We start from the raw sequence: 25,321 nt of genomic DNA, 5'->3' as shown, positions 1-25,321 counted from the left end.
TGAAAAAAAGTGTAGTATACGTAGTAAGAAATATCCATGAAACATGGGGTATTAGTTGTTATTTTGGCCAAAATACGCAAAGCTCGCAACCCAACGTCAAGGGTCCCCAGTGCCTTGCGAGTCCCTAACCAGAACTTTTCGTTCCTAATTTAAAAACACAAACAGAAAAAATGGGACATAAAGATCATCAAAACCACAAAAAAGGCCATACTCACTAGGTAGGTGGGTGGGTGAAAACCCGTTCCCATCAGGACGCAGACGGGTCAAAGAATGCTGCAGAAGGAGTGTGCATTAAGTAGTGATAGCCCCTCCCACTAGTCTTGAGGGGAGTGGCGGACTAAGTGCTCAAAGGTGTGCGATAAATGAGTGTCAGTGTAGTGCTAGGGTGTGAATGGATGGTAAAAAATAAATATGTATGTATGAAAGTGTGTAATAATGTAAAAAAAAAAAAAAAAAAAAAAATAAATAAATAAATAAATGTGATAAATAGGGGTCAGTGCTGTGAATAGTACATGGGGTGTCAGTACTATGTGTAATACGTGGAGGGATAATGTGCTGGTCGTCAGGCATGGCGTATCTTGCCGAATAACAGCCTATTTGTAACGCCGCTAGTGTTAGCTAAAGCGGGCTGCTCTGCATTCCAAACCAAACGCCAGCACATCATGCCCTCCCAGCATATAAGACCCGGCTGCGTCCTGAAAAAAAGTGTAGTATACGTAGTAAGAAATATCCATGAAACATGGGGTATTAGTTGTTATTTTGGCCAAAATACGCAAAGCTCGCAACCCAACGTCAAGGGTCCCCAGTGCCTTGCGAGTCCCTAACCAGAACTTTTCGTTCCTAATTTAAAAACACAAACAGAAAAAATGGGACATAAAGATCATCAAAACCACAAAAAAGGCCATACTCACTAGGTAGGTGGGTGGGTGAAAACCCGTTCCCATCAGGACGCAGACGGGTCAAAGAATGCTGCAGAAGGAGTGTGCATTAAGTAGTGATAGCCCCTCCCACTAGTCTTGAGGGGAGTGGCGGACTAAGTGCTCAAAGGTGTGCGATAAATGAGTGTCAGTGTAGTGCTAGGGTGTGAATGGATGGTAAAAAATAAATATGTATGTATGAAAGTGTGTAATAATGTAAAAAAAAAAAAAAAAAATAAATAAATAAATAAATAAATGTGATAAATAGGGGTCAGTGCTGTGAATAGTACATGGGGTGTCAGTACTATGTGTAATACGTGGAGGGATAATGTGCTGGTCGTCAGGCATGGCGTATCTTGCCGAATAACAGCCTATTTGTAACGCCGCTAGTGTTAGCTAAAGCGGGCTGCTCTGCATTCCAAACCAAACGCCAGCACATCATGCCCTCCCAGCATATAAGACCCGGCTGCGTCCTGAAAAAAAGTGTAGTATACGTAGTAAGAAATATCCATGAAACATGGGGTATTAGTTGTTATTTTGGCCAAAATACGCAAAGCTCGCAACCCAACGTCAAGGGTCCCCAGTGCCTTGCGAGTCCCTAACCAGAACTTTTCGTTCCTAATTTAAAAACACAAACAGAAAAAATGGGACATAAAGATCATCAAAACCACAAAAAAGGCCATACTCACTAGGTAGGTGGGTGGGTGAAAACCCGTTCCCATCAGGACGCAGACGGGTCAAAGAATGCTGCAGAAGGAGTGTGCATTAAGTAGTGATAGCCCCTCCCACTAGTCTTGAGGGGAGTGGCGGACTAAGTGCTCAAAGGTGTGCGATAAATGAGTGTCAGTGTAGTGCTAGGGTGTGAATGGATGGTAAAAAATAAATATGTATGTATGAAAGTGTGTAATAATGTAAAAAAAAAATAAAAAATAAATAAATAAATAAATAAATGTGATAAATAGGGGTCAGTGCTGTGAATAGTACATGGGGTGTCAGTACTATGTGTAATACGTGGAGGGATAATGTGCTGGTCGTCAGGCATGGCGTATCTTGCCGAATAACAGCCTATTTGTAACGCCGCTAGTGTTAGCTAAAGCGGGCTGCTCTGCATTCCAAACCAAACGCCAGCACATCATGCCCTCCCAGCATATAAGACCCGGCTGCGTCCTGAAAAAAAGTGTAGTATACGTAGTAAGAAATATCCATGAAACATGGGGTATTAGTTGTTATTTTGGCCAAAATACGCAAAGCTCGCAACCCAACGTCAAGGGTCCCCAGTGCCTTGCGAGTCCCTAACCAGAACTTTTCGTTCCTAATTTAAAAACACAAACAGAAAAAATGGGACATAAAGATCATCAAAACCACAAAAAAGGCCATACTCACTAGGTAGGTGGGTGGGTGAAAACCCGTTCCCATCAGGACGCAGACGGGTCAAAGAATGCTGCAGAAGGAGTGTGCATTAAGTAGTGATAGCCCCTCCCACTAGTCTTGAGGGGAGTGGCGGACTAAGTGCTCAAAGGTGTGCGATAAATGAGTGTCAGTGTAGTGCTAGGGTGTGAATGGATGGTAAAAAATAAATATGTATGTATGAAAGTGTGTAATAATGTAAAAAAAAAAATAAATAAATAAATAAATAAATAAATGTGATAAATAGGGGTCAGTGCTGTGAATAGTACATGGGGTGTCAGTACTATGTGTAATACGTGGAGGGATAATGTGCTGGTCGTCAGGCATGGCGTATCTTGCCGAATAACAGCCTATTTGTAACGCCGCTAGTGTTAGCTAAAGCGGGCTGCTCTGCATTCCAAACCAAACGCCAGCACATCATGCCCTCCCAGCATATAAGACCCGGCTGCGTCCTGAAAAAAAGTGTAGTATACGTAGTAAGAAATATCCATGAAACATGGGGTATTAGTTGTTATTTTGGCCAAAATACGCAAAGCTCGCAACCCAACGTCAAGGGTCCCCAGTGCCTTGCGAGTCCCTAACCAGAACTTTTCGTTCCTAATTTAAAAACACAAACAGAAAAAATGGGACATAAAGATCATCAAAACCACAAAAAAGGCCATACTCACTAGGTAGGTGGGTGGGTGAAAACCCGTTCCCATCAGGACGCAGACGGGTCAAAGAATGCTGCAGAAGGAGTGTGCATTAAGTAGTGATAGCCCCTCCCACTAGTCTTGAGGGGAGTGGCGGACTAAGTGCTCAAAGGTGTGCGATAAATGAGTGTCAGTGTAGTGCTAGGGTGTGAATGGATGGTAAAAAATAAATATGTATGTATGAAAGTGTGTAATAATGTAAAAAAAAAAAAAAAATAAATAAATAAATAAATAAATGTGATAAATAGGGGTCAGTGCTGTGAATAGTACATGGGGTGTCAGTACTATGTGTAATACGTGGAGGGATAATGTGCTGGTCGTCAGGCATGGCGTATCTTGCCGAATAACAGCCTATTTGTAACGCCGCTAGTGTTAGCTAAAGCGGGCTGCTCTGCATTCCAAACCAAACGCCAGCACATCATGCCCTCCCAGCATATAAGACCCGGCTGCGTCCTGAAAAAAAGTGTAGTATACGTAGTAAGAAATATCCATGAAACATGGGGTATTAGTTGTTATTTTGGCCAAAATACGCAAAGCTCGCAACCCAACGTCAAGGGTCCCCAGTGCCTTGCGAGTCCCTAACCAGAACTTTTCGTTCCTAATTTAAAAACACAAACAGAAAAAATGGGACATAAAGATCATCAAAACCACAAAAAAGGCCATACTCACTAGGTAGGTGGGTGGGTGAAAACCCGTTCCCATCAGGACGCAGACGGGTCAAAGAATGCTGCAGAAGGAGTGTGCATTAAGTAGTGATAGCCCCTCCCACTAGTCTTGAGGGGAGTGGCGGACTAAGTGCTCAAAGGTGTGCGATAAATGAGTGTCAGTGTAGTGCTAGGGTGTGAATGGATGGTAAAAAATAAATATGTATGTATGAAAGTGTGTAATAATGTAAAAAAAAAAAAAAAAATAAATAAATAAATAAATAAATGTGATAAATAGGGGTCAGTGCTGTGAATAGTACATGGGGTGTCAGTACTATGTGTAATACGTGGAGGGATAATGTGCTGGTCGTCAGGCATGGCGTATCTTGCCGAATAACAGCCTATTTGTAACGCCGCTAGTGTTAGCTAAAGCGGGCTGCTCTGCATTCCAAACCAAACGCCAGCACATCATGCCCTCCCAGCATATAAGACCCGGCTGCGTCCTGAAAAAAAGTGTAGTATACGTAGTAAGAAATATCCATGAAACATGGGGTATTAGTTGTTATTTTGGCCAAAATACGCAAAGCTCGCAACCCAACGTCAAGGGTCCCCAGTGCCTTGCGAGTCCCTAACCAGAACTGACGACCAGCACATTATCCCTCCACGTATTACACATAGTACTGACACCCCATGTACTATTCACAGCACTGACCCCTATTTATCACATTTATTTATTTATTTATTTATTTTTTTTTTTTTTTTTTTTTTTTTTTATTTTTTTTTTTACATTATTACACACTTTCATACATACATATTTATTTTTTACCATCCATTCACACCCTAGCACTACACTGACACTCATTTATCGCACACCTTTGAGCACTTAGTCCGCCACTCCCCTCAAGACTAGTGGGAGGGGCTATCACTACTTAATGCACACTCCTTCTGCAGCATTCTTTGACCCGTCTGCGTCCTGATGGGAACGGGTTTTCACCCACCCACCTACCTAGTGAGTATGGCCTTTTTTGTGGTTTTGATGATCTTTATGTCCCATTTTTTCTGTTTGTGTTTTTAAATTAGGAACGAAAAGTTCTGGTTAGGGACTCGCAAGGCACTGGGGACCCTTGACGTTGGGTTGCGAGCTTTGCGTATTTTGGCCAAAATAACAACTAATACCCCATGTTTCATGGATATTTCTTACTACGTATACTACACTTTTTTTCAGGACGCAGCCGGGTCTTATATGCTGGGAGGGCATGATGTGCTGGCGTTTGGTTTGGAATGCAGAGCAGCCCGCTTTAGCTAACACTAGCGGCGTTACAAATAGGCTGTTATTCGGCAAGATACGCCATGCCTGACGACCAGCACATTATCCCTCCACGTATTACACATAGTACTGACACCCCATGTACTATTCACAGCACTGACCCCTATTTATCACATTTATTTATTTATTTTTTTTTTTTTTTTTTTTACATTATTACACACTTTCATACATACATATTTATTTTTTACCATCCATTCACACCCTAGCACTACACTGACACTCATTTATCGCACACCTTTGAGCACTTAGTCCGCCACTCCCCTCAAGACTAGTGGGAGGGGCTATCACTACTTAATGCACACTCCTTCTGCAGCATTCTTTGACCCGTCTGCGTCCTGATGGGAACGGGTTTTCACCCACCCACCTACCTAGTGAGTATGGCCTTTTTTGTGGTTTTGATGATCTTTATGTCCCATTTTTTCTGTTTGTGTTTTTAAATTAGGAACGAAAAGTTCTGGTTAGGGACTCGCAAGGCACTGGGGACCCTTGACGTTGGGTTGCGAGCTTTGCGTATTTTGGCCAAAATAACAACTAATACCCCATGTTTCATGGATATTTCTTACTACGTATACTACACTTTTTTTCAGGACGCAGCCGGGTCTTATATGCTGGGAGGGCATGATGTGCTGGCGTTTGGTTTGGAATGCAGAGCAGCCCGCTTTAGCTAACACTAGCGGCGTTACAAATAGGCTGTTATTCGGCAAGATACGCCATGCCTGACGACCAGCACATTATCCCTCCACGTATTACACATAGTACTGACACCCCATGTACTATTCACAGCACTGACCCCTATTTATCACATTTATTTATTTATTTATTTATTTATTTTTTTTTTTTTTACATTATTACACACTTTCATACATACATATTTATTTTTTACCATCCATTCACACCCTAGCACTACACTGACACTCATTTATCGCACACCTTTGAGCACTTAGTCCGCCACTCCCCTCAAGACTAGTGGGAGGGGCTATCACTACTTAATGCACACTCCTTCTGCAGCATTCTTTGACCCGTCTGCGTCCTGATGGGAACGGGTTTTCACCCACCCACCTACCTAGTGAGTATGGCCTTTTTTGTGGTTTTGATGATCTTTATGTCCCATTTTTTCTGTTTGTGTTTTTAAATTAGGAACGAAAAGTTCTGGTTAGGGACTCGCAAGGCACTGGGGACCCTTGACGTTGGGTTGCGAGCTTTGCGTATTTTGGCCAAAATAACAACTAATACCCCATGTTTCATGGATATTTCTTACTACGTATACTACACTTTTTTTCAGGACGCAGCCGGGTCTTATATGCTGGGAGGGCATGATGTGCTGGCGTTTGGTTTGGAATGCAGAGCAGCCCGCTTTAGCTAACACTAGCGGCGTTACAAATAGGCTGTTATTCGGCAAGATACGCCATGCCTGACGACCAGCACATTATCCCTCCACGTATTACACATAGTACTGACACCCCATGTACTATTCACAGCACTGACCCCTATTTATCACATTTATTTATTTATTTATTTATTTTTTTTTTTTTTTTTTTTTTTTTTTTACATTATTACACACTTTCATACATACATATTTATTTTTTACCATCCATTCACACCCTAGCACTACACTGACACTCATTTATCGCACACCTTTGAGCACTTAGTCCGCCACTCCCCTCAAGACTAGTGGGAGGGGCTATCACTACTTAATGCACACTCCTTCTGCAGCATTCTTTGACCCGTCTGCGTCCTGATGGGAACGGGTTTTCACCCACCCACCTACCTAGTGAGTATGGCCTTTTTTGTGGTTTTGATGATCTTTATGTCCCATTTTTTCTGTTTGTGTTTTTAAATTAGGAACGAAAAGTTCTGGTTAGGGACTCGCAAGGCACTGGGGACCCTTGACGTTGGGTTGCGAGCTTTGCGTATTTTGGCCAAAATAACAACTAATACCCCATGTTTCATGGATATTTCTTACTACGTATACTACACTTTTTTTCAGGACGCAGCCGGGTCTTATATGCTGGGAGGGCATGATGTGCTGGCGTTTGGTTTGGAATGCAGAGCAGCCCGCTTTAGCTAACACTAGCGGCGTTACAAATAGGCTGTTATTCGGCAAGATACGCCATGCCTGACGACCAGCACATTATCCCTCCACGTATTACACATAGTACTGACACCCCATGTACTATTCACAGCACTGACCCCTATTTATCACATTTATTTATTTTTTTTTTTTTTTTTTTTTTTTTTTTTTTACATTATTACACACTTTCATACATACATATTTATTTTTTACCATCCATTCACACCCTAGCACTACACTGACACTCATTTATCGCACACCTTTGAGCACTTAGTCCGCCACTCCCCTCAAGACTAGTGGGAGGGGCTATCACTACTTAATGCACACTCCTTCTGCAGCATTCTTTGACCCGTCTGCGTCCTGATGGGAACGGGTTTTCACCCACCCACCTACCTAGTGAGTATGGCCTTTTTTGTGGTTTTGATGATCTTTATGTCCCATTTTTTCTGTTTGTGTTTTTAAATTAGGAACGAAAAGTTCTGGTTAGGGACTCGCAAGGCACTGGGGACCCTTGACGTTGGGTTGCGAGCTTTGCGTATTTTGGCCAAAATAACAACTAATACCCCATGTTTCATGGATATTTCTTACTACGTATACTACACTTTTTTTCAGGACGCAGCCGGGTCTTATATGCTGGGAGGGCATGATGTGCTGGCGTTTGGTTTGGAATGCAGAGCAGCCCGCTTTAGCTAACACTAGCGGCGTTACAAATAGGCTGTTATTCGGCAAGATACGCCATGCCTGACGACCAGCACATTATCCCTCCACGTATTACACATAGTACTGACACCCCATGTACTATTCACAGCACTGACCCCTATTTATCACATTTATTTATTTATTTATTTATTTATTTTTTTTTTTTTTTTTTTTTTTTTTTTTACATTATTACACACTTTCATACATACATATTTATTTTTTACCATCCATTCACACCCTAGCACTACACTGACACTCATTTATCGCACACCTTTGAGCACTTAGTCCGCCACTCCCCTCAAGACTAGTGGGAGGGGCTATCACTACTTAATGCACACTCCTTCTGCAGCATTCTTTGACCCGTCTGCGTCCTGATGGGAACGGGTTTTCACCCACCCACCTACCTAGTGAGTATGGCCTTTTTTGTGGTTTTGATGATCTTTATGTCCCATTTTTTCTGTTTGTGTTTTTAAATTAGGAACGAAAAGTTCTGGTTAGGGACTCGCAAGGCACTGGGGACCCTTGACGTTGGGTTGCGAGCTTTGCGTATTTTGGCCAAAATAACAACTAATACCCCATGTTTCATGGATATTTCTTACTACGTATACTACACTTTTTTTCAGGACGCAGCCGGGTCTTATATGCTGGGAGGGCATGATGTGCTGGCGTTTGGTTTGGAATGCAGAGCAGCCCGCTTTAGCTAACACTAGCGGCGTTACAAATAGGCTGTTATTCGGCAAGATACGCCATGCCTGACGACCAGCACATTATCCCTCCACGTATTACACATAGTACTGACACCCCATGTACTATTCACAGCACTGACCCCTATTTATCACATTTATTTATTTATTTATTTATTTTTTTTTTTTTTTTTTACATTATTACACACTTTCATACATACATATTTATTTTTTACCATCCATTCACACCCTAGCACTACACTGACACTCATTTATCGCACACCTTTGAGCACTTAGTCCGCCACTCCCCTCAAGACTAGTGGGAGGGGCTATCACTACTTAATGCACACTCCTTCTGCAGCATTCTTTGACCCGTCTGCGTCCTGATGGGAACGGGTTTTCACCCACCCACCTACCTAGTGAGTATGGCCTTTTTTGTGGTTTTGATGATCTTTATGTCCCATTTTTTCTGTTTGTGTTTTTAAATTAGGAACGAAAAGTTCTGGTTAGGGACTCGCAAGGCACTGGGGACCCTTGACGTTGGGTTGCGAGCTTTGCGTATTTTGGCCAAAATAACAACTAATACCCCATGTTTCATGGATATTTCTTACTACGTATACTACACTTTTTTTCAGGACGCAGCCGGGTCTTATATGCTGGGAGGGCATGATGTGCTGGCGTTTGGTTTGGAATGCAGAGCAGCCCGCTTTAGCTAACACTAGCGGCGTTACAAATAGGCTGTTATTCGGCAAGATACGCCATGCCTGACGACCAGCACATTATCCCTCCACGTATTACACATAGTACTGACACCCCATGTACTATTCACAGCACTGACCCCTATTTATCACATTTATTTATTTATTTATTTATATTTTTTTTTTTTTTTTTTTTTACATTATTACACACTTTCATACATACATATTTATTTTTTACCATCCATTCACACCCTAGCACTACACTGACACTCATTTATCGCACACCTTTGAGCACTTAGTCCGCCACTCCCCTCAAGACTAGTGGGAGGGGCTATCACTACTTAATGCACACTCCTTCTGCAGCATTCTTTGACCCGTCTGCGTCCTGATGGGAACGGGTTTTCACCCACCCACCTACCTAGTGAGTATGGCCTTTTTTGTGGTTTTGATGTCCCTTACAACAGACCCCGAACGCCGTGCCCGACGTGGCGAAACGGCGTCCGGGATCCGCGTTAATGCAGCCACGGTCTCCTCCAGCCATCCGGGACCGTGGTGCACAGCAGCGGCGCGCAGCCGCTCTAAAATCAAGGCCTCTGCCATTACTAAAAAACCGGGCAACGGGGAGCTTTGCTTACTGTGTGTTACTCCTCCCGCTGCTTCCGGCTCAATGCCGAGAAACAGCGGGAAGCGCAGTAACGGCCCCCCCGCCCCCCTTAACTCCTCCCCGTCCCTCCTTCAGCTCCTTCAACTTTCCCTGACCTCGTAACATTAACCCTTTCCCTACCAGGACGGTCATGTCGGCTTCCCTTAAGCCTGCAGCTGCGTCCAGCCTCTTCTGGATTTGCTTCTTTTGCTTGCACCACAATGCAGTGCTGAAAGAGGAGGAATCTACATAAAAACGCCTTCCTGGCAACGCCCAAATGCCCTGCTGCCATGCAGATAAACACTGGCAGCGGCAGCAAGTGCATGCCCACAGCCACCCCTTGTTCCTTCACACCTTGTATCAGCTGTAATCCAGTCCAGTCCAGTGCTGCCTGCTGAGCAGCACTGACCAACACTGCCTGGGCCCAGGCTTTTATCTCTGAGGCCCCATTATGATGTCAGAAAGCTGGCTCTGGAATCCTGAGGGCTCCACTATGACACGTGCAAAGTTCCGTCTGAACTTTATATAAGACGGTGAGGCTCAGTCAGTCACTCAGTGTTGCCTGAGAGGGCAACACTGCAACAGCCGGCCGCCAGGCTGTCTTTTTTTTGCACAGCTAGTTGCCTCCAGGAGGCCACAAGAGGGAGACAAGGGACTGCAAAATGGAAAATAGGCATCCACCAACTTTACAGACAACTTCTCCTTGCTCCTACAACCTCCATCCTTGCACAGTTTGTTATTCTTCTAGGTAACATAGTAACAAATCCAAATTGCTGCTCTCTTTGTAGGCAAGCAAGGCTTTGTTGCAACTGCAATTCTTACTTCTTCTTGAAATGTAGGGACGACAGTACATTCCATCACATCCATCTAGTGTACACAGGTAGGTCCATTGTGGCGGGCAGGCGAGCGGGCGGGCTGCTTTATTGGCTGTTTGCTGTTCCCCTACTCCACTCCACTATTTGACTGTTGTGCTGCATCAATCAATCAATCAATCAATCAATCAATCAATCAATCAATCAATCAATCAATCAATCAATCAGTGGCTGGCTCAGGTGCAGCTCTTTAACTTACCTAAAAGGGAGGGCGGAGAGAAGACAAGGAAGGTGAATGAGGTGTTCCAATGTGAAATGCCGGAAACACAGAAACACAGACGACACACAACAAGAGGTGGCAATCTATTCATTAATTGCATTTAATCAATGAGCTCATTATCACTCATGCATTGTCCAACAGGTGTTGAAATAATGGGATTAAAAGGGGAGATCCCTTCAGAAAGACAGAAACAATAGCAAAGACAAAAAACACTTTTGGAATCTGCTTTTAGTCAACACATAAGGAAAGGGTGCACCGGTCCTGGAAATACTGCAATACCAGGTCAATGCGTGGAGTGGACAGAGCAAGCTCTATTTCCATCTCCCTGTTCTAAAAATCCATTTAATATATGGTCCCCAGATAGGGGACGTATCAGATATTAAACTGATAAGAACAGATACTACACTTGATCTTAGCCAAAAGGCAGAGAAGCGATAACCCGAACGGGCCGCGCGTTGCCCGAGCCTGCCCGATACTGCTGTTCAGCCCTTGCAGCGATTCAGCCTACTTCTAGGCAATTCCATGGGGCCCTGCAGGCTCACACACTCACAGCTACACGGGAGGTGAATAAAGGCCGGAGAGGAAGCCAGACAGGATTTGCTTCTTTTGCTTGCACCACAATGCAGTGCTGAAAGAGGAGGAATCTACATAAAAACGCCTTCCTGGCAACGCCCAAATGCCCTGCTGCCATGCAGATAAACACTGGCAGCGGCAGCAAGTGCATGCCCACAGCCACCCCTTGTTCCTTCACACCTTGTATCAGCTGTAATCCAGTCCAGTCCAGTGCTGCCTGCTGAGCAGCACTGACCAACACTGCCTGGGCCCAGGCTTTTATCTCTGAGGCCCCATTATGATGTCAGAAAGCTGGCTCTGGAATCCTGAGGGCTCCACTATGACACGTGCAAAGTTCCGTCTGAACTTTATATAAGACGGTGAGGCTCAGTCAGTCACTCAGTGTTGCCTGAGAGGGCAACACTGCAACAGCCGGCCGCCAGGCTGTCTTTTTTTTGCACAGCTAGTTGCCTCCAGGAGGCCACAAGAGGGAGACAAGGGACTGCAAAATGGAAAATAGGCATCCACCAACTTTACAGACAACTTCTCCTTGCTCCTACAACCTCCATCCTTGCACAGTTTGTTATTCTTCTAGGTAACATAGTAACAAATCCAAATTGCTGCTCTCTTTGTAGGCAAGCAAGGCTTTGTTGCAACTGCAATTCTTACTTCTTCTTGAAATGTAGGGACGACAGTACATTCCATCACATCCATCTAGTGTACACAGGTAGGTCCATTGTGGCGGGCAGGCGAGCGGGCGAGCTGCTTTATTGGCTGTTTGCTGTTCCCCTACTCCACTCCACTATTTGACTGTTGTGCTGCATCAATCAATCAATCAATCAATCAATCAATCAATCAATCAATCAGTGGCTGGCTCAGGTGCAGCTCTTTAACTTACCTAAAAGGGAGGGCGGAGAGAAGACAAGGAAGGTGAATGAGGTGTTCCAATGTGAAATGCCGGAAACACAGAAACACAGACGACACACAACAAGAGGTGGCAATCTATTCATTAATTGCATTTAATCAATGAGCTCATTATCACTCATGCATTGTCCAACAGGTGTTGAAATAATGGGATTAAAAGGGGAGATCCCTTCAGAAAGACAGAAACAATAGCAAAGACAAAAAACACTTTTGGAATCTGCTTTTAGTCAACACATAAGGAAAGGGTGCACCGGTCCTGGAAATACTGCAATACCAGGTCAATGCGTGGAGTGGACAGAGCAAGCTCTATTTCCATCTCCCTGTTCTAAAAATCCATTTAATATATGGTCCCCAGATAGGGGACGTATCAGATATTAAACTGATAAGAACAGATACTACACTTGATCTTAGCCAAAAGGCAGAGAAGCGATAACCCGAACGGGCCGCGCGTTGCCCGAGCCTGCCCGATACTGCTGTTCAGCCCTTGCAGCGATTCAGCCTACTTCTAGGCAATTCCATGGGGCCCTGCAGGCTCACACACTCACAGCTACACGGGAGGTGAATAAAGGCCGGAGAGGAAGCCAGACAGGATTTGCTTCTTTTGCTTGCACCACAATGCAGTGCTGAAAGAGGAGGAATCTACATAAAAACGCCTTCCTGGCAACGCCCAAATGCCCTGCTGCCATGCAGATAAACACTGGCAGCGGCAGCAAGTGCATGCCCACAGCCACCCCTTGTTCCTTCACACCTTGTATCAGCTGTAATCCAGTCCAGTCCAGTGCTGCCTGCTGAGCAGCACTGACCAACACTGCCTGGGCCCAGGCTTTTATCTCTGAGGCCCCATTATGATGTCAGAAAGCTGGCTCTGGAATCCTGAGGGCTCCACTATGACACGTGCAAAGTTCCGTCTGAACTTTATATAAGACGGTGAGGCTCAGTCAGTCACTCAGTGTTGCCTGAGAGGGCAACACTGCAACAGCCGGCCGCCAGGCTGTCTTTTTTTTGCACAGCTAGTTGCCTCCAGGAGGCCACAAGAGGGAGACAAGGGACTGCAAAATGGAAAATAGGCATCCACCAACTTTACAGACAACTTCTCCTTGCTCCTACAACCTCCATCCTTGCACAGTTTGTTATTCTTCTAGGTAACATAGTAACAAATCCAAATTGCTGCTCTCTTTGTAGGCAAGCAAGGCTTTGTTGCAACTGCAATTCTTACTTCTTCTTGAAATGTAGGGACGACAGTACATTCCATCACATCCATCTAGTGTACACAGGTAGGTCCATTGTGGCGGGCAGGCGAGCGGGCGGGCTGCTTTATTGGCTGTTTGCTGTTCCCCTACTCCACTCCACTATTTGACTGTTGTGCTGCATCAATCAATCAATCAATCAATCAATCAATCAATCAATCAATCAATCAATCAATCAGTGGCTGGCTCAGGTGCAGCTCTTTAACTTACCTAAAAGGGAGGGCGGAGAGAAGACAAGGAAGGTGAATGAGGTGTTCCAATGTGAAATGCCGGAAACACAGAAACACAGACGACACACAACAAGAGGTGGCAATCTATTCATTAATTGCATTTAATCAATGAGCTCATTATCACTCATGCATTGTCCAACAGGTGTTGAAATAATGGGATTAAAAGGGGAGATCCCTTCAGAAAGACAGAAACAATAGCAAAGACAAAAAACACTTTTGGAATCTGCTTTTAGTCAACACATAAGGAAAGGGTGCACCGGTCCTGGAAATACTGCAATACCAGGTCAATGCGTGGAGTGGACAGAGCAAGCTCTATTTCCATCTCCCTGTTCTAAAAATCCATTTAATATATGGTCCCCAGATAGGGGACGTATCAGATATTAAACTGATAAGAACAGATACTACACTTGATCTTAGCCAAAAGGCCGAGAAGCGATAACCCGAACGGGCCGCGCGTTGCCCGAGCCTGCCCGATACTGCTGTTCAGCCCTTGCAGCGATTCAGCCTACTTCTAGGCAATTCCATGGGGCCCTGCAGGCTCACACACTCACAGCTACACGGGAGGTGAATAAAGGCCGGAGAGGAAGCCAGACAGGATTTGCTTCTTTTGCTTGCACCACAATGCAGTGCTGAAAGAGGAGGAATCTACATAAAAACGCCTTCCTGGCAACGCCCAAATGCCCTGCTGCCATGCAGATAAACACTGGCAGCGGCAGCAAGTGCATGCCCACAGCCACCCCTTGTTCCTTCACACCTTGTATCAGCTGTAATCCAGTCCAGTCCAGTGCTGCCTGCTGAGCAGCACTGACCAACACTGCCTGGGCCCAGGCTTTTATCTCTGAGGCCCCATTATGATGTCAGAAAGCTGGCTCTGGAATCCTGAGGGCTCCACTATGACACGTGCAAAGTTCCGTCTGAACTTTATATAAGACGGTGAGGCTCAGTCAGTCACTCAGTGTTGCCTGAGAGGGCAACACTGCAACAGCCGGCCGCCAGGCTGTCTTTTTTTTGCACAGCTAGTTGCCTCCAGGAGGCCACAAGAGGGAGACAAGGGACTGCAAAATGGAAAATAGGCATCCACCAACTTTACAGACAACTTCTCCTTGCTCCTACAACCTCCATCCTTGCACAGTTTGTTATTCTTCTAGGTAACATAGTAACAAATCCAAATTGCTGCTCTCTTTGTAGGCAAGCAAGGCTTTGTTGCAACTGCAATTCTTACTTCTTCTTGAAATGTAGGGACGACAGTACATTCCATCACATCCATCTAGTGTACACAGGTAGGTCCATTGTGGCGGGCAGGCGAGCGGGCGGGCTGCTTTATTGGCTGTTTGCTGTTCCCCTACTCCACTCCACTATTTGACTGTTGTGCTGCATTAATCAATCAATCAATCAATCAATCAATCAATCAATCAATCAATCAGTGGCTGGCTCAGGTGCAGCTCTTTAACTTACCTAAAAGGGAGGGCGGAGAGAAGACAAGGAAGGTGAATGAGGTGTTCCAATGTGAAATGCCGGAAACACAGAAACACAGACGACACACAACAAGAGGTGGCAATCTATTCATTAATTGCATTTAATCAATGAGCTCATTATCACTCATGCATTGTCCAACAGGTGTTGAAATAATGGGATTAAAAGGGGAGATCCCTTCAGAAAGACAGAAACAATAGCAAAGACAAAAAACACTTTTGGAATCTGCTTTTAGTCAACACATAAGGAAAGGGTGCACCGGTCCTGGAAATACTGCAATACCAGGTCAATGCGTGGAGTGGACAGAGCAAGCTCTATTTCCATCTCCCTGTTCTAAAAATCCATTTAATATATGGTCCCCAGATAGGGGACGTATCAGATATTAAACTGATAAGAACAGATACTACACTTGATCTTAGCCAAAAGGCCGAGAAGCGATAACCCGAACGGGCCGCGCGTTGCCCGAGCCTGCCCGATACTGCTGTTCAGCCCTTGCAGCGATTCAGCCTACTTCTAGGCAATTCCATGGGGCCCTGCAGGCTCACACACTCACAGCTACACGGGAGGTGAATAAAGGCCGGAGAGGAAGCCAGACAGGATTTGCTTCTTTTGCTTGCACCACAATGCAGTGCTGAAAGAGGAGGAATCTACATAAAAACGCCTTCCTGGCAACGCCCAAATGCCCTGCTGCCATGCAGATAAACACTGGCAGCGGCAGCAAGTGCATGCCCACAGCCACCCCTTGTTCCTTCACACCTTGTATCAGCTGTAATCCAGTCCAGTCCAGTGCTGCCTGCTGAGCAGCACTGACCAACACTGCCTGGGCCCAGGCTTTTATCTCTGAGGCCCCATTATGATGTCAGAAAGCTGGCTCTGGAATCCTGAGGGCTCCACTATGACACGTGCAAAGTTCCGTCTGAACTTTATATAAGACGGTGAGGCTCAGTCAGTCACTCAGTGTTGCCTGAGAGGGCAACACTGCAACAGCCGGCCGCCAGGCTGTCTTTTTTTTGCACAGCTAGTTGCCTCCAGGAGGCCACAAGAGGGAGACAAGGGACTGCAAAATGGAAAATAGGCATCCACCAACTTTACAGACAACTTCTCCTTGCTCCTACAACCTCCATCCTTGCACAGTTTGTTATTCTTCTAGGTAACATAGTAACAAATCCAAATTGCTGCTCTCTTTGTAGGCAAGCAAGGCTTTCTTGCAACTGCAATTCTTACTTCTTCTTGAAATGTAGGGACGACAGTACATTCCATCACATCCATCTAGTGTACACAGGTAGGTCCATTGTGGCGGGCAGGCGAGCGGGCGGGCTGCTTTATTGGCTGTTTGCTGTTCCCCTACTCCACTCCACTATTTGACTGTTGTGCTGCATCAATCAATCAATCAATCAATCAATCAATCAATCAATCAATCAATCAGTGGCTGGCTCAGGTGCAGCTCTTTAACTTACCTAAAAGGGAGGGCGGAGAGAAGACAAGGAAGGTGAATGAGGTGTTCCAATGTGAAATGCCGGAAACACAGAAACACAGACGACACACAACAAGAGGTGGCAATCTATTCATTAATTGCATTTAATCAATGAGCTCATTATCACTCATGCATTGTCCAACAGGTGTTGAAATAATGGGATTAAAAGGGGAGATCCCTTCAGAAAGACAGAAACAATAGCAAAGACAAAAAACACTTTTGGAATCTGCTTTTAGTCAACACATAAGGAAAGGGTGCACCGGTCCTGGAAATACTGCAATACCAGGTCAATGCGTGGAGTGGACAGAGCAAGCTCTATTTCCATCTCCCTGTTCTAAAAATCCATTTAATATATGGTCCCCAGATAGGGGACGTATCAGATATTAAACTGATAAGAACAGATACTACACTTGATCTTAGCCAAAAGGCCGAGAAGCGATAACCCGAACGGGCCGCGCGTTGCCCGAGCCTGCCCGATACTGCTGTTCAGCCCTTGCAGCGATTCAGCCTACTTCTAGGCAATTCCATGGGGCCCTGCAGGCTCACACACTCACAGCTACACGGGAGGTGAATAAAGGCCGGAGAGGAAGCCAGACAGGATTTGCTTCTTTTGCTTGCACCACAATGCAGTGCTGAAAGAGGAGGAATCTACATAAAAACGCCTTCCTGGCAACGCCCAAATGCCCTGCTGCCATGCAGATAAACACTGGCAGCGGCAGCAAGTGCATGCCCACAGCCACCCCTTGTTCCTTCACACCTTGTATCAGCTGTAATCCAGTCCAGTCCAGTGCTGCCTGCTGAGCAGCACTGACCAACACTGCCTGGGCCCAGGCTTTTATCTCTGAGGCCCCATTATGATGTCAGAAAGCTGGCTCTGGAATCCTGAGGGCTCCACTATGACACGTGCAAAGTTCCGTCTGAACTTTATATAAGACGGTGAGGCTCAGTCAGTCACTCAGTGTTGCCTGAGAGGGCAACACTGCAACAGCCGGCCGCCAGGCTGTCTTTTTTTTGCACAGCTAGTTGCCTCCAGGAGGCCACAAGAGGGAGACAAGGGACTGCAAAATGGAAAATAGGCATCCACCAACTTTACAGACAACTTCTCCTTGCTCCTACAACCTCCATCCTTGCACAGTTTGTTATTCTTCTAGGTAACATAGTAACAAATCCAAATTGCTGCTCTCTTTGTAGGCAAGCAAGGCTTTCTTGCAACTGCAATTCTTACTTCTTCTTGAAATGTAGGGACGACAGTACATTCCATCACATCCATCTAGTGTACACAGGTAGGTCCATTGTGGCGGGCAGGCGAGCGGGCGGGCTGCTTTATTGGCTGTTTGCTGTTCCCCTACTCCACTCCACTATTTGACTGTTGTGCTGCATTAATCAATCAATCAATCAATCAATCAATCAATCAATCAATCAGTGGCTGGCTCAGGTGCAGCTCTTTAACTTACCTAAAAGGGAGGGCGGAGAGAAGACAAGGAAGGTGAATGAGGTGTTCCAATGTGAAATGCCGGAAACACAGAAACACAGACGACACACAACAAGAGGTGGCAATCTATTCATTAATTGCATTTAATCAATGAGCTCATTATCACTCATGCATTGTCCAACAGGTGTTGAAATAATGGGATTAAAAGGGGAGATCCCTTCAGAAAGACAGAAACAATAGCAAAGACAAAAAACACTTTTGGAATCTGCTTTTAGTCAACACATAAGGAAAGGGTGCACCGGTCCTGGAAATACTGCAATACCAGGTCAATGCGTGGAGTGGACAGAGCAAGCTCTATTTCCATCTCCCTGTTCTAAAAATCCATTTAATATATGGTCCCCAGATAGGGGACGTATCAGATATTAAACTGATAAGAACAGATACTACACTTGATCTTAGCCAAAAGGCCGAGAAGCGATAACCCGAACGGGCCGCGCGTTGCCCGAGCCTGCCCGATACTGCTGTTCAGCCCTTGCAGCGATTCAGCCTACTTCTAGGCAATTCCATGGGGCCCTGCAGGCTCACACACTCACAGCTACACGGGAGGTGAATAAAGGCCGGAGAGGAAGCCAGACAGGATTTGCTTCTTTTGCTTGCACCACAATGCAGTGCTGAAAGAGGAGGAATCTACATAAAAACGCCTTCCTGGCAACGCCCAAATGCCCTGCTGCCATGCAGATAAACACTGGCAGCGGCAGCAAGTGCATGCCCACAGCCACCCCTTGTTCCTTCACACCTTGTATCAGCTGTAATCCAGTCCAGTCCAGTGCTGCCTGCTGAGCAGCACTGACCAACACTGCCTGGGCCCAGGCTTTTATCTCTGAGGCCCCATTATGATGTCAGAAAGCTGGCTCTGGAATCCTGAGGGCTCCACTATGACACGTGCAAAGTTCCGTCTGAACTTTATATAAGACGGTGAGGCTCAGTCAGTCACTCAGTGTTGCCTGAGAGGGCAACACTGCAACAGCCGGCCGCCAGGCTGTCTTTTTTTTGCACAGCTAGTTGCCTCCAGGAGGCCACAAGAGGGAGACAAGGGACTGCAAAATGGAAAATAGGCATCCACCAACTTTACAGACAACTTCTCCTTGCTCCTACAACCTCCATCCTTGCACAGTTTGTTATTCTTCTAGGTAACATAGTAACAAATCCAAATTGCTGCTCTCTTTGTAGGCAAGCAAGGCTTTCTTGCAACTGCAATTCTTACTTCTTCTTGAAATGTAGGGACGACAGTACATTCCATCACATCCATCTAGTGTACACAGGTAGGTCCATTGTGGCGGGCAGGCGAGCGGGCGGGCTGCTTTATTGGCTGTTTGCTGTTCCCCTACTCCACTCCACTATTTGACTGTTGTGCTGCATCAATCAATCAATCAATCAATCAATCAATCAATCAATCAATCAATCAATCAGTGGCTGGCTCAGGTGCAGCTCTTTAACTTACCTAAAAGGGAGGGCGGAGAGAAGACAAGGAAGGTGAATGAGGTGTTCCAATGTGAAATGCCGGAAACACAGAAACACAGACGACACACAACAAGAGGTGGCAATCTATTCATTAATTGCATTTAATCAATGAGCTCATTATCACTCATGCATTGTCCAACAGGTGTTGAAATAATGGGATTAAAAGGGGAGATCCCTTCAGAAAGACAGAAACAATAGCAAAGACAAAAAACACTTTTGGAATCTGCTTTTAGTCAACACATAAGGAAAGGGTGCACCGGTCCTGGAAATACTGCAATACCAGGTCAATGCGTGGAGTGGACAGAGCAAGCTCTATTTCCATCTCCCTGTTCTAAAAATCCATTTAATATATGGTCCCCAGATAGGGGACGTATCAGATATTAAACTGATAAGAACAGATACTACACATGATCTTAGCCAAAAGGCCGAGAAGCGATAACCCGAACGGGCCGCGCGTTGCCCGAGCCTGCCCGATACTGCTGTTCAGCCCTTGCAGCGATTCAGCCTACTTCTAGGCAATTCCATGGGGCCCTGCAGGCTCACACACTCACAGCTACACGGGAGGTGAATAAAGGCCGGAGAGGAAGCCAGACAGGATTTGCTTCTTTTGCTTGCACCACAATGCAGTGCTGAAAGAGGAGGAATCTACATAAAAACGCCTTCCTGGCAACGCCCAAATGCCCTGCTGCCATGCAGATAAACACTGGCAGCGGCAGCAAGTGCATGCCCACAGCCACCCCTTGTTCCTTCACACCTTGTATCAGCTGTAATCCAGTCCAGTCCAGTGCTGCCTGCTGAGCAGCACTGACCAACACTGCCTGGGCCCAGGCTTTTATCTCTGAGGCCCCAATATGATGTCAGAAAGCTGGCTCTGGAATCCTGAGGGCTCCACTATGACACGTGCAAAGTTCCGTCTGAACTTTATATAAGACGGTGAGGCTCAGTCAGTCACTCAGTGTTGCCTGAGAGGGCAACACTGCAACAGCCGGCCGCCAGGCTGTCTTTTTTTTGCACAGCTAGTTGCCTCCAGGAGGCCACAAGAGGGAGACAAGGGACTGCAAAATGGAAAATAGGCATCCACCAACTTTACAGACAACTTCTCCTTGCTCCTACAACCTCCATCCTTGCACAGTTTGTTATTCTTCTAGGTAACATAGTAACAAATCCAAATTGCTGCTCTCTTTGTAGGCAAGCAAGGCTTTGTTGCAACTGCAATTCTTACTTCTTCTTGAAATGTAGGGACGACAGTACATTCCATCACATCCATCTAGTGTACACAGGTAGGTCCATTGTGGCGGGCAGGCGAGCGGGCGGGCTGCTTTATTGGCTGTTTGCTGTTCCCCTACTCCACTCCACTATTTGACTGTTGTGCTGCATCAATCAATCAATCAATCAATCAATCAATCAATCAATCAATCAGTGGCTGGCTCAGGTGCAGCTCTTTAACTTACCTAAAAGGGAGGGCGGAGAGAAGACAAGGAAGGTGAATGAGGTGTTCCAATGTGAAATGGCGGAAACACAGAAACACAGACGACACACAACAAGAGGTGGCAATCTATTCATTAATTGCATTTAATCAATGAGCTCATTATCACTCATGCATTGTCCAACAGGTGTTGAAATAATGGGATTAAAAGGGGAGATCCCTTCAGAAAGACAGAAACAATAGCAAAGACAAAAAACACTTTTGGAATCTGCTTTTAGTCAACACATAAGGAAAGGGTGCACCGGTCCTGGAAATACTGCAATACCAGGTCAATGCGTGGAGTGGACAGAGCAAGCTCTATTTCCATCTCCCTGTTCTAAAAATCCATTTAATATATGGTCCCCAGATAGGGGACGTATCAGATATTAAACTGATAAGAACAGATACTACACTTGATCTTAGCCAAAAGGCCGAGAAGCGATAACCCGAACGGGCCGCGCGTTGCCCGAGCCTGCCCGATACTGCTGTTCAGCCCTTGCAGCGATTCAGCCTACTTCTAGGCAATTCCATGGGGCCCTGCAGGCTCACACACTCACAGCTACACGGGAGGTGAATAAAGGCCGGAGAGGAAGCCAGACAGGATTTGCTTCTTTTGCTTGCACCACAATGCAGTGCTGAAAGAGGAGGAATCTACATAAAAATGCCTTCCTGGCAACGCCCAAATGCCCTGCTGCCATGCAGATAAACACTGGCAGCGGCAGCAAGTGCATGCCCACAGCCACCCCTTGTTCCTTCACACCTTGTATCAGCTGTAATCCAGTCCAGTCCAGTGCTGCCTGCTGAGCAGCACTGACCAACACTGCCTGGGCCCAGGCTTTTATCTCTGAGGCCCCATTATGATGTCAGAAAGCTGGCTCTGGAATCCTGAGGGCTCCACTATGACACGTGCAAAGTTCCGTCTGAACTTTATATAAGACGGTGAGGCTCAGTCAGTCACTCAGTGTTGCCTGAGAGGGCAACACTGCAACAGCCGGCCGCCAGGCTGTCTTTTTTTTGCACAGCTAGTTGCCTCCAGGAGGCCACAAGAGGGAGACAAGGGACTGCAAAATGGAAAATAGGCATCCACCAACTTTACAGACAACTTCTCCTTGCTCCTACAACCTCCATCCTTGCACAGTTTGTTATTCTTCTAGGTAACATAGTAACAAATCCAAATTGCTGCTCTCTTTGTAGGCAAGCAAGGCTTTGTTGCAACTGCAATTCTTACTTCTTCTTGAAATGTAGGGACGACAGTACATTCCATCACATCCATCTAGTGTACACAGGTAGGTCCATTGTGGCGGGCAGGCGAGCGGGCGGGCTGCTTTATTGGCTGTTTGCTGTTCCCCTACTCCACTCCACTATTTGACTGTTGTGCTGCATCAATCAATCAATCAATCAATCAATCAATCAATCAATCAGTGGCTGGCTCAGGTGCAGCTCTTTAACTTACCTAAAAGGGAGGGCGGAGAGAAGACAAGGAAGGTGAATGAGGTGTTCCAATGTGAAATGCCGGAAACACAGAAACACAGACGACACACAACAAGAGGTGGCAATCTATTCATTAATTGCATTTAATCAATGAGCTCATTATCACTCATGCATTGTCCAACAGGTGTTGAAATAATGGGATTAAAAGGGGAGATCCCTTCAGAAAGACAGAAACAATAGCAAAGACAAAAAACACTTTTGGAATCTGCTTTTAGTCAACACATAAGGAAAGGGTGCACCGGTCCTGGAAATACTGCAATACCAGGTCAATGCGTGGAGTGGACAGAGCAAGCTCTATTTCCATCTCCCTGTTCTAAAAATCCATTTAATATATGGTCCCCAGATAGGGGACGTATCAGATATTAAACTGATAAGAACAGATACTACACTTGATCTTAGCCAAAAGGCCGAGAAGCGATAACCCGAACGGGCCGCGCGTTGCCCGAGCCTGCCCGATACTGCTGTTCAGCCCTTGCAGCGATTCAGCCTACTTCTAGGCAATTCCATGGGGCCCTGCAGGCTCACACACTCACAGCTACACGGGAGGTGAATAAAGGCCGGAGAGGAAGCCAGACAGGATTTGCTTCTTTTGCTTGCACCACAATGCAGTGCTGAAAGAGGAGGAATCTACATAAAAACGCCTTCCTGGCAACGCCCAAATGCCCTGCTGCCATGCAGATAAACACTGGCAGCGGCAGCAAGTGCATGCCCACAGCCACCCCTTGTTCCTTCACACCTTGTATCAGCTGTAATCCAGTCCAGTCCAGTGCTGCCTGCTGAGCAGCACTGACCAACACTGCCTGGGCCCAGGCTTTTATCTCTGAGGCCCCATTATGATGTCAGAAAGCTGGCTCTGGAATCCTGAGGGCTCCACTATGACACGTGCAAAGTTCCGTCTGAACTTTATATAAGACGGTGAGGCTCAGTCAGTCACTCAGTGTTGCCTGAGAGGGCAACACTGCAACAGCCGGCCGCCAGGCTGTCTTTTTTTTGCACAGCTAGTTGCCTCCAGGAGGCCACAAGAGGGAGACAAGGGACTGCAAAATGGAAAATAGGCATCCACCAACTTTACAGACAACTTCTCCTTGCTCCTACAACCTCCATCCTTGCACAGTTTGTTATTCTTCTAGGTAACATAGTAACAAATCCAAATTGCTGCTCTCTTTGTAGGCAAGCAAGGCTTTGTTGCAACTGCAATTCTTACTTCTTCTTGAAATGTAGGGACGACAGTACATTCCATCACATCCATCTAGTGTACACAGGTAGGTCCATTGTGGCGGGCAGGCGAGCGGGCGGGCTGCTTTATTGGCTGTTTGCTGTTCCCCTACTCCACTCCACTATTTGACTGTTGTGCTGCATCAATCAATCAATCAATCAATCAATCAATCAATCAATCAGTGGCTGGCTCAGGTGCAGCTCTTTAACTTACCTAAAAGGGAGGGCGGAGAGAAGACAAGGAAGGTGAATGAGGTGTTCCAATGTGAAATGCCGGAAACACAGAAACACAGACGACACACAACAAGAGGTGGCAATCTATTCATTAATTGCATTTAATCAATGAGCTCATTATCACTCATGCATTGTCCAACAGGTGTTGAAATAATGGGATTAAAAGGGGAGATCCCTTCAGAAAGACAGAAACAATAGCAAAGACAAAAAACACTTTTGGAATCTGCTTTTAGTCAACACATAAGGAAAGGGTGCACCGGTCCTGGAAATACTGCAATACCAGGTCAATGCGTGGAGTGGACAGAGCAAGCTCTATTTCCATCTCCCTGTTCTAAAAATCCATTTAATATATGGTCCCCAGATAGGGGACGTATCAGATATTAAACTGATAAGAACAGATACTACACTTGATCTTAGCCAAAAGGCCGAGAAGCGATAACCCGAACGGGCCGCGCGTTGCCCGAGCCTGCCCGATACTGCTGTTCAGCCCTTGCAGCGATTCAGCCTACTTCTAGGCAATTCCATGGGGCCCTGCAGGCTCACACACTCACAGCTACACGGGAGGTGAATAAAGGCCGGAGAGGAAGCCAGACAGGATTTGCTTCTTTTGCTTGCACCACAATGCAGTGCTGAAAGAGGAGGAATCTACATAAAAACGCCTTCCTGGCAACGCCCAAATGCCCTGCTGCCATGCAGATAAACACTGGCAGCGGCAGCAAGTGCATGCCCACAGCCACCCCTTGTTCCTTCACACCTTGTATCAGCTGTAATCCAGTCCAGTCCAGTGCTGCCTGCTGAGCAGCACTGACCAACACTGCCTGGGCCCAGGCTTTTATCTCTGAGGCCCCATTATGATGTCAGAAAGCTGGCTCTGGAATCCTGAGGGCTCCACTATGACACGTGCAAAGTTCCGTCTGAACTTTATATAAGACGGTGAGGCTCAGTCAGTCACTCAGTGTTGCCTGAGAGGGCAACACTGCAACAGCCGGCCGCCAGGCTGTCTTTTTTTTGCACAGCTAGTTGCCTCCAGGAGGCCACAAGAGGGAGACAAGGGACTGCAAAATGGAAAATAGGCATCCACCAACTTTACAGACAACTTCTCCTTGCTCCTACAACCTCCATCCTTGCACAGTTTGTTATTCTTCTAGGTAACATAGTAACAAATCCAAATTGCTGCTCTCTTTGTAGGC

General features: G+C 46.0%; 10 non-coding genes across 10 annotated transcripts; all 10 read right to left on the bottom strand.

Annotated features, from left to right (window-relative positions):
- Positions 1-11,118: 11,118 nt before the first annotated feature.
- LOC142716299 (U2 spliceosomal RNA) lies at positions 11,119-11,309 on the bottom strand. The gene has a single exon (XR_012871549.1). It is a non-coding gene; the product is annotated as a U2 spliceosomal RNA (small nuclear RNA).
- Positions 11,310-12,589: 1,280 nt separating this feature from the next.
- Positions 12,590-12,780, bottom strand: LOC142716298 (U2 spliceosomal RNA). The gene has a single exon (XR_012871548.1). It is a non-coding gene; the product is annotated as a U2 spliceosomal RNA (small nuclear RNA).
- Positions 12,781-14,072: 1,292 nt separating this feature from the next.
- On the bottom strand, positions 14,073-14,263 carry LOC142716219 (U2 spliceosomal RNA). Its single transcript, XR_012871477.1, has one exon. It is a non-coding gene; the product is annotated as a U2 spliceosomal RNA (small nuclear RNA).
- Positions 14,264-15,547: 1,284 nt separating this feature from the next.
- LOC142716218 (U2 spliceosomal RNA) lies at positions 15,548-15,738 on the bottom strand. Its single transcript, XR_012871476.1, has one exon. It is a non-coding gene; the product is annotated as a U2 spliceosomal RNA (small nuclear RNA).
- A 1,284-nt stretch (positions 15,739-17,022) lies between these two features.
- LOC142716217 (U2 spliceosomal RNA) lies at positions 17,023-17,213 on the bottom strand. Its single transcript, XR_012871475.1, has one exon. It is a non-coding gene; the product is annotated as a U2 spliceosomal RNA (small nuclear RNA).
- Positions 17,214-18,493: 1,280 nt separating this feature from the next.
- On the bottom strand, positions 18,494-18,684 carry LOC142716215 (U2 spliceosomal RNA). Its single transcript, XR_012871473.1, has one exon. It is a non-coding gene; the product is annotated as a U2 spliceosomal RNA (small nuclear RNA).
- A 1,288-nt stretch (positions 18,685-19,972) lies between these two features.
- LOC142716305 (U2 spliceosomal RNA) lies at positions 19,973-20,163 on the bottom strand. Its single transcript, XR_012871554.1, has one exon. It is a non-coding gene; the product is annotated as a U2 spliceosomal RNA (small nuclear RNA).
- A 1,280-nt stretch (positions 20,164-21,443) lies between these two features.
- LOC142716214 (U2 spliceosomal RNA) lies at positions 21,444-21,634 on the bottom strand. Its single transcript, XR_012871472.1, has one exon. It is a non-coding gene; the product is annotated as a U2 spliceosomal RNA (small nuclear RNA).
- Positions 21,635-22,910: 1,276 nt separating this feature from the next.
- Positions 22,911-23,101, bottom strand: LOC142716213 (U2 spliceosomal RNA). The gene has a single exon (XR_012871471.1). It is a non-coding gene; the product is annotated as a U2 spliceosomal RNA (small nuclear RNA).
- A 1,276-nt stretch (positions 23,102-24,377) lies between these two features.
- Positions 24,378-24,568, bottom strand: LOC142716211 (U2 spliceosomal RNA). Its single transcript, XR_012871470.1, has one exon. It is a non-coding gene; the product is annotated as a U2 spliceosomal RNA (small nuclear RNA).
- Positions 24,569-25,321: the final 753 nt, after the last annotated feature.

This window comes from Rhinoderma darwinii, unplaced genomic scaffold (genome assembly GCF_050947455.1).
Source record: "Rhinoderma darwinii isolate aRhiDar2 unplaced genomic scaffold, aRhiDar2.hap1 Scaffold_448, whole genome shotgun sequence".
Taxonomy (NCBI): Eukaryota; Metazoa; Chordata; class Amphibia; order Anura; family Rhinodermatidae; genus Rhinoderma; species Rhinoderma darwinii.
The sequence above is the reverse complement of the archived record's forward strand: the minus strand, read 5'-3'. Positions and strand labels throughout refer to the sequence as shown.